Raw genomic sequence first — 8318 nt, 5'->3', positions numbered from 1 at the left:
GCTTCCTGAGGGGTTATCATTGTGGAACTGTACAATGTAAACCAGTATCCCACCATCGTCCCAGAGTCCCAAATGGCCACTGACTTACTGAGGGGTTATCATTGTGGAACTGCTCTCCCACTTCTCTCATTCTATCTGCTGCCTCTCAAATATAATCCATCAGGTGAGTTACATTTTCAGATTTGTCTGGTGTGTTGGTGCAACACTCTTGTCCAATTAAAGCACACATATCCCAATTTTTATCTAATATAAAGTCTCGGGTGGCTGGAAAACGATGCTGGAGAGGCAGTGATGGGAAACAAAGAAATGGTAGACAGACTGAATAAGTGTGTTGTGTCTGTCTTCACAGAGGAAGACACCAGCAGAATGGTGGGACTTCCGGGTGTCAGGAGCCAGAAGTGTGCAAAGTTACCAGAACCAGAGTGAAGGTTCTTGAGGAACTGGAAGGCCAAGTTAGATAAGTCACGTGACCCAGATGGTGTACACCCCAGCTTTCTGAAAGAGGTGGCTAAAAAGATTGTGGCCCCATTAGTAATGAACATTCAGGAATCACAATGTTCCAGAATGGTTCCTCAAGAATGTAATATTGCCAATGTCACACCACTTTTCAAGAAGGGAGAGAGGCAGAAGAAAGGAAACTATAGGCCAGTTAGTCTGTCCGCAGTGATTGGGAAGATGTTGGAGTCGATTATTAATGATGAGGTCTGAGAGTACCGTGTCACAAGATAAAATAGGCCACAGTCAGCATGGTTTCCTGAAGGGAAAATCTTGCCTGACCAACCTGTAGAAATTATTTTAAGAAATAACAAGCAGGACAGACAAAGGAGAATCGATTGATGTTGTTCACCTGGATTTTCAGACGGATTCTGACATGATGCCACACACGAAACTGCTTTAACAACCCACGAGCCCATGGTATTACCGGAAAGATTCCAGCATGGACAAAGCCGTGGCTGACTGAGAGGAAGCAAAGAGTGGGTGTAAAGGGAGCCTTTTGATGAGTGGGTTCCACAGTCGTCAGTGTTGGGACTGATACTCTTTCTGTTAAATGTCACTGATGTGCATGATGAAATTGATGACCTTGCTGCAAAGTTTACAGGTACTATGAAGATGGTTGAGGGTCAGGTCGTTTTGAGGAAATAGAGAGACTATGGAAGGTCATCAACAGATGAGGAGAATGGGCGAAGAAGTGGGAGATGGAATTCAGTGTCAGCAAAGGGTATCAGCATGCACTTTGGTAGAAGAAATGAAAGGGCTGACTATTTTCCAAATACTTCCTAAAGGTCAATTTGCAAATTGAGTCTGTGGTGAAGAAGGCAAATGTAATGTCAGAATTCATTTCAAGAGGAATTGAATATAAACGCAGGGATGTAATGTTGAAATTTTTGTAAGCACTGGTGAGGCCTCACTGGGAGTACTGTGAGCAGTTTTGGACTCATCTGAGAAAAAGATGTGCTGAAACTGGAGAGTATCCAAAAGAGGTTCACGTAAATGATTCCCAAATTAAATATGTTGTCATATGAGGAGTATTTGATGGCTCTGGGCCTGTGTTGAGTGGAATTCAAAAGAATGAGAGCAGACCTAATTGAAATATATCAAATAGTGAAAGGATTTTAAAGTGAATACGGAGAGGATGTTTCCTATTTTGGGACAGTCTAAGACCAAAGGACACAGCCTCAGAATAGAGGGGTGTCTTTAGAATGGAGATGAGGGGTAATTTCTTTAGCCAGAGAGTAATGAATCTATGGATTCTATGGATAGTGAATCATAGGCAGCTGTGGAGGCCAAATCTTCATGTACATTTAAGGCAGAGGTTGATAGTTTCTTGACTGGTCAGGGCATGATGGGCTACCAGAAGAAGGCAGGGGATTGGGGCCAAGAGGGAAATTGGATCCGCTAAAATGAAATGGCGGAGAAGACTCGATGGGCCAAATGGCCTAGTTCTGCTCCTATATCTGATGGTCTTATGGCAATCATCAGCAAGAGCCAGGAGCTAATTATTGACTTCAGGAGGAGGAACCAGGAGATCTGTGAGCCTGTCCTCATCAGAGATCAAAGGCGGAGAGGGTCAGCAACCTTAAATTCCTCAGTGGCATCACTTTCCAGGATGTGTCTTGAGCCCAGCATGGAAGTGTAATTACGAAGAAAGCACAGCAACATCTCCATTTCCTTAGAAGCTTGCAAAGATTCAGCATGACATCTACAACCTTGACTAACTTCTGCAGGTGTGTGTGGAGAATATGTTCAGTGGTTGCATCATGGCCTGGTATGGAAACACCAAAGCCCTTGAAAGGAAAATCCTGCAGAAAGTAGTGGATACGGCCCAGTACATCACGGGTAAAACCCTCCCCACCACTGCGCACATTTCTCTGGTGTGCTGTCATAGGAAAGCTACAACTATCATCAAGGAACCCACCATGTGAAACATGATCTCTTCTCACTGATGCCATCAGGAAGAAAGTGCAGGAGTCTCTGGACCCACACCACCAGGTTCAGGAACTGTTATCACCCTTCAAACATCAAGTTCTTCAAACAGAGGAGATAATCTTACTCAAATTCAATTGCTCCATCACTGAACTGTTCCTATAACCCATGGACACATTCACAGATTCTTCATCACCTGTTCATGGTAATTATTTATTACTTTTTTTTTTCTTTTGTATTTGCACAGTTTGTTGTCTTTTGCACATTGTATTTTGTCTACAATGTTGGGTTCGGGCTTTCATTGATTCAATCATGATTCTTTGAGTTACTGAGTTTGTCCGAAAAAAAAATATCTCAGGATTGAACATGGTGACATGCGTAAAAATCGATAATAAACTTACTTTGTAAATTTTGAATTCTACATTTAAATTACTCTCTCAAACACACATGTGCTTTGTAATTTCTAAAGGTTCAGCATCGACTGGCTAAATGATTTGGCTCTGATCAGAATGATCGTCCCATCACAATGACCCCTCTTCTGAGGTACCCCAGCTACAGGAAAGATTCCTGAATCAAACTGGGATCACTGTTTCAAGCGTGTACGCACACACACAGACACACAGCTGTGATGAAGAGCTTTGAGGGGGTTGGTCCTGACTGGAATCAACTCCTGTCTGTGCATGGACCTGGACCCACTGCAATTTGCCGATCACCACAATCTGTCTACAGCAAATGCAATCTCACAGGCTCTCTTCTCAGCCTTAGATCACCCGGACAAAAGCAATGCACAAGTCAGGCTGCTGATTACAGCTCAGCGTTCAACACAATCAGACCCTCAATTGTAATCAACAAGCTCCAAAACCTGGGCCTCTGCACCTCCTTCTGCAACTGGATCCTCACCAGGAGACCCCAGTCTGTGTGGATCAGAAATAACATCTCCTCCTTGCTGACAATCAATACCGGCACAACTCAACAATGCGTGCTCAGCCCACTGCTCTACTCTCTCTGCACCACGTCTGTGTGTCTAGACTCATCTACAAACTTGCTGACAACCCAACTATTGTTGGTGGAATTTCAGACGGTGATGAGGAGGAGTACAGGAGTGAGATAGATCAGCAAGTTGAGTGGTGTCACAGCAACAACCTTGCACTCAGCATCATGAAGACAAAGAATTGATTGTGGATTCAGGAATGGGAAGTCAAGGGAGCACACACCAGTCCTCATTGTGGGATCAGAAGTGAAAAGGGTGAGCAGTTTCCATTTCCTGCATGTCATCATCTCTGAGGAACCATCCTGGGCCCAACATATTGATGCAGTTACAATGAAGGCACAACATCCGCTATATTTCATTCGGAGATTGAGGGGAATCGGTCTGTCACTAAAGACACTTGCAAATTTCTACAGATGTACTGTGGAGAGCATTCTAACTGGTTGCATCACTGCCTGGTGTGGAGAGGCCACTGCACCGGATTGGAAAATCCTGCAGAAAGTTGTAAACTCAGCCAGCTCCTTCATGGGCACCACAGCATCCAGGACACATTCAAAAGATGAGGCCACAAAAAGGTGGCATCCATCATTACGGACCCCCATCACCCAGGACATGCCTTCGGCTCATTGCTACAGGACCGTGAAGAGACACTCAATGTCTCAGGAACAGCTTCTTCCCTCCACCGTCAGATTTCTAAAAGGACAATGAACTCTCGAATACTTCCTCAGTATTTTCCCTCACGTTTGCCACTACATTTCAAATTTAATTTTATAAATACTTGTTCTAATTTATAGTTTTTATTACTATGTATTGCAATGTACTGCAGACACAAAGGAACAAATTTCACCACATATGCGGATGATATTAAACCTGATTCTGATACACCAACACACACAGCTGGGCTCAGAATACAACACTCCCACATTCCTCCCTTTGTGACACCCTGCTTGCTCCATGGCCCCCGGTATGAAGCTCAAACTGTTGCAACACCTGCCCTTTAAATTCATGGCTGAGGCTGTGTTGTGTCTGTTCACTGTTTGAGTTCGATATTAAATGAAGAGCATTGAATGGGAAGTAAGGTTTGAATAGAAGAATAACGATCTCCTCTGAAGGTATATGGGGTCCTGGTGAGAGCGTACATGGAACACTGCACAGGTCTGGTCTCCCTCCCGGAGTCAGCTTGTGGGATGAAGGGAATGAAGGGATTTCCCAGATTGATTTAGGAGGTGAGGTAGTGTCCTTGGAGAGATTATACTAACCGGGCCTGTCTCAGAATTAGAGAAATAAAAGGCCGTCTGACTGAGACAGACAGAGTCTCACAGGGTATTGACAGTGTTGAGGGAGAAATGATGTTTCCTTTGGCTGTGGTGAGGAATGGGGGTCACAGAATCCGAGTACACCTCAGCACGACTGAAATGAGGAGGAATTTCCTCATCCAGAGGGCAGTGAAACTTTGGAATTTTCTCCACAAGGTTTCTAAATTTGAAGGACAAATTTTAGGGCTCTGCGATGCTGGGAACGTTGCGTGAAAGTGGCGCTGAGGTCAAAGATCAGGCATGTTCTGTGTGAAAGGCGGAAAAGACGGAAAGTCTGTTTATTTGTTCCTAAAGTCCGAGTTTACCTTTGCGCCTGGTTCTCCCTTGACCTTCAGCCTGTCCTTTTGCACAGGGGAGCGCTCACACACCGGAGTTCCATCGGCAGCCGCTGCGGGCCAGCTCCCGGATCCCAGCAGCAGGAGATAGGACCGGGAGGAAACTCCGGACAACAGGCCCCGATCCACGGCGGGTAAAGACCGGGCACCCCCTGTGTGATTGAAACATCTCACGGTGTCTCCGCCCGAATCTTCACCTCCACCATCGGAAGGATTCAAAACTCCGGCCGCTGTTGCAGCCTTTACCCGGGGATCTGCTCCCAATCTCGGGTCTCTCACCGGGTCCACTCGTTCCCGGTTCCAAACATCGGTCCGCCCAGCATCCCACCCACTGACACTCCTCAGCCAATGGAGGCAAGAGTCTCTCAGGGGTGTTCTCTGATTGGCTGTGAGTGTGTCCGAGGACGGGCTGCTGCCGGTTGCTGGATATGTCAGTCAAGGTTTGATATCAGAAACAAAACAAGTTCCCAAAGGCTCAAAGTTCAAAGTAAAATTAGTAAACCCAGATAAGACATTTTCAAAACAGAAAGTAAAATCCACATTAATATAATGATCTATAAATTGACAAACATCAACCCAAAATGTTTTAACATATTCACAATCCCAAAACAGATGAAAAAAATCCTCTGGTTATAAACCACAAAAATAACAGTTAGTTTCAATATCAGAATTAACCCGTCAGATAAACACTATTTGGATAATATCTATGCATAGTTTTAAATAAGCCCCAAATACTCCTCCACCTCAGATTACCCAAGCGACTGTTCCAAAAACTAACAGTGTACATATAAGTCACCACATACAACACCTACAAACATACAGAGCAAAGCTACAGAACGGTAACTATATCTGGATCACTGAAAGATCAGCCAGAGTGCAGAAGACAACAAACTTCGCCAATGCAAATAAACAACGAGAACATGAAATAACGGCAGCGGCTGCCGATAGATGTCCGGTGCTCTCAGCACTCCCTGTTCAATCTGACAGGACAAGAAATAGTGAGGCGCAAAGGTAAACTCGTGTTTCAGAAAATAAGAAATAGAGAAGGTGTGGCCATTCGGCCCCTTGCGCCTCTTCTGCCCTTCACTCAGAACATGCTTGACTTTTGACCTCAGCACCACTTTCCTGCAACTTCCCATCACCGCTGAGCCCCAGGATATGTCCATTCAATTCCGAAACCTTGTGGAGATAATTGCAGTGATTCACTGCACTCTGGGTGAGGAAATTACTCCTCATCTCAGCCCTGCTGAATTGTTCTCGGATTTTGAGTCTGTGCCCGCTGGTTCCACACCTTATGGGAAACATCATTCCAGCCCTTCCGCTGTAAATATCCTGTGAGATTGTATTTCTCTAATTCTGAGACAGGAATGCGATCTGTCTCTGTCAAACCACCTCCTATTTCACTCATTTTGAGACAGTCCCAGTACGATGATTTGTTGTGGGAGCCTCTCGATGGACAGCAGGTGAGTGCAGTTGTCCTGTGTTGTTCCACACCCTGATGGTTGAGGGGTAGTAACTGTTCCTGACCCTGGTGGGGCGAGTCCTGAGGCTCTTGTACCTTCTACCTGATCACAGCAGTGAGAAAAGAGCCTGCCTGTGTGGTGAGCCTGATCACAGCTGCCTGTATCACCGTCCCCTCTGACCTGTCCTATCCGGGACCAAAGAGATTGTGGAGAGTAAATGTGGTACTCTGTCGAGTATCACTGTGATCCGTCCCCTCGGGCCTGTCCTATCCGGGACCAAAGGGATTGTGGAGAATAAATGTGGTACTCTGTCGAGTATCACTGTGATCCGTCCCCTCGGGCCTGTCCTATCCGGGACCAAAGGTATTGTGGAGAGTAAATGTGGAACTCTGTCGAGTATCAGTGTGACAAGTGTCCTCTTCATCTGCACCATACGCACGATCCTGTTACCCGTTCTGGGTTATTCGTCAGGACCCGAACTCCATCTCCTCTCTACCGGATCTCTGTGCTCACTCTCACTTTTCCCCAGTCCCGTTAAAGAGTCAATTGTGCTCCATATTCATCAGAATTTATGTCACCCGGGGCCAGGTCTGACATGGCGAATTGAGATTAGTTAACTTACAGGAGTGGGCAGGCTTGGGTCTGAGAAGGTTTAGAAAAGTCTGCACTGCCAGCAGGACACACTGATCTGTCCAGGGGTTTGCCGGCATTGGAATCTCACGTATCCTTAAAACGAGCTATAAAGTATGCAAGGGATTCTCCTTTTTTCTGTAGTTATCGGGTAAATTCACCAAAATCCGCTTCCAGTCGTGCTGTCATTCAAATGGGTTCCCTTACCTCAGCGACCCACCGTGCCAGGGCTTGTATTACATCAGCCCCACTGGTGGCTTCCGGTCACCTTCGGGCGTCTGCCTGGGAAAGGGGAACCCACTCCCTGTCCCTGCCCGAGAGTTTCCATATACAACCCTGAGGAGTGGCACAAGTCCCCTGACAGGGTCAGGAAAGGGGAACCCACTCCCTGTCCCTGCCCGAGAGGTTCCATATATAACCCTGAGGAGTGGCAGAGGACCCCGGGCAGGGTCTGGAAAGGGGAACCCACTCCCTGTCCCTGTCCGAGAGGTTCCATATATAACCCTGTGGAGTGGCACAAGTCCCCGGGCAGGGTCTGGAAAGGGGAACCCACTCTCTGTCCCCGTCCGAGAGGTTCCATATATAACCCTGAGGAGTGGCACAAGTCCCCGGGCAGGGTCTGGAAAGGGGAACCCACTCCCTGTCCCTGTCCGAGAGGTTCCAGATATACCCTGAGGAGTGGCACAAGTCCCCGGGCAGGGTCTGGAAAGGGGAACCCACTCCCTGTCCCTGTCTGAGAGGTTCCATATATAACCCTGAGGAGTGGTACAAGTCCCCGGGCAGGGTCTGGAAAGGGGAACCCATTCCATGTCCCTGACCGAGAGGTTCTATATATAACCCTGAGCAGTAACACAAGTCCCCGGGCAGGGTCTGGAAAGGGGAACCCGCTCCCTGTCCCTGTCCGAGAGGTTCCATATACAACCCTGAGGAGTGGCACAAGTCCCCGGGCAGGGTCCGGAAAGGGGAACCCACTCCCTGTCCCTGCCCGAGAGTTTCCATATACAACCCTGAGGAGTGCAGGCAAGTCCCCGGGCAGGGTCTGGAAAGGGGAACCCACTCCCTGTCCCTGTCCGAGAGGTTCCATATATAACCCTGAGGAGTGGCACAAGTCCCCGGGCAGGGTCTGGAAAGGGGAACCCACTCCCTGTCCCTGTCCGAGAAG

This window comes from Hypanus sabinus (genome assembly GCF_030144855.1).
Source record: "Hypanus sabinus isolate sHypSab1 chromosome X2 unlocalized genomic scaffold, sHypSab1.hap1 SUPER_X2_unloc_5, whole genome shotgun sequence".
Classification (NCBI taxonomy): domain Eukaryota; kingdom Metazoa; phylum Chordata; class Chondrichthyes; order Myliobatiformes; family Dasyatidae; genus Hypanus; species Hypanus sabinus.
This window is presented reverse-complemented; position numbering follows the sequence as displayed.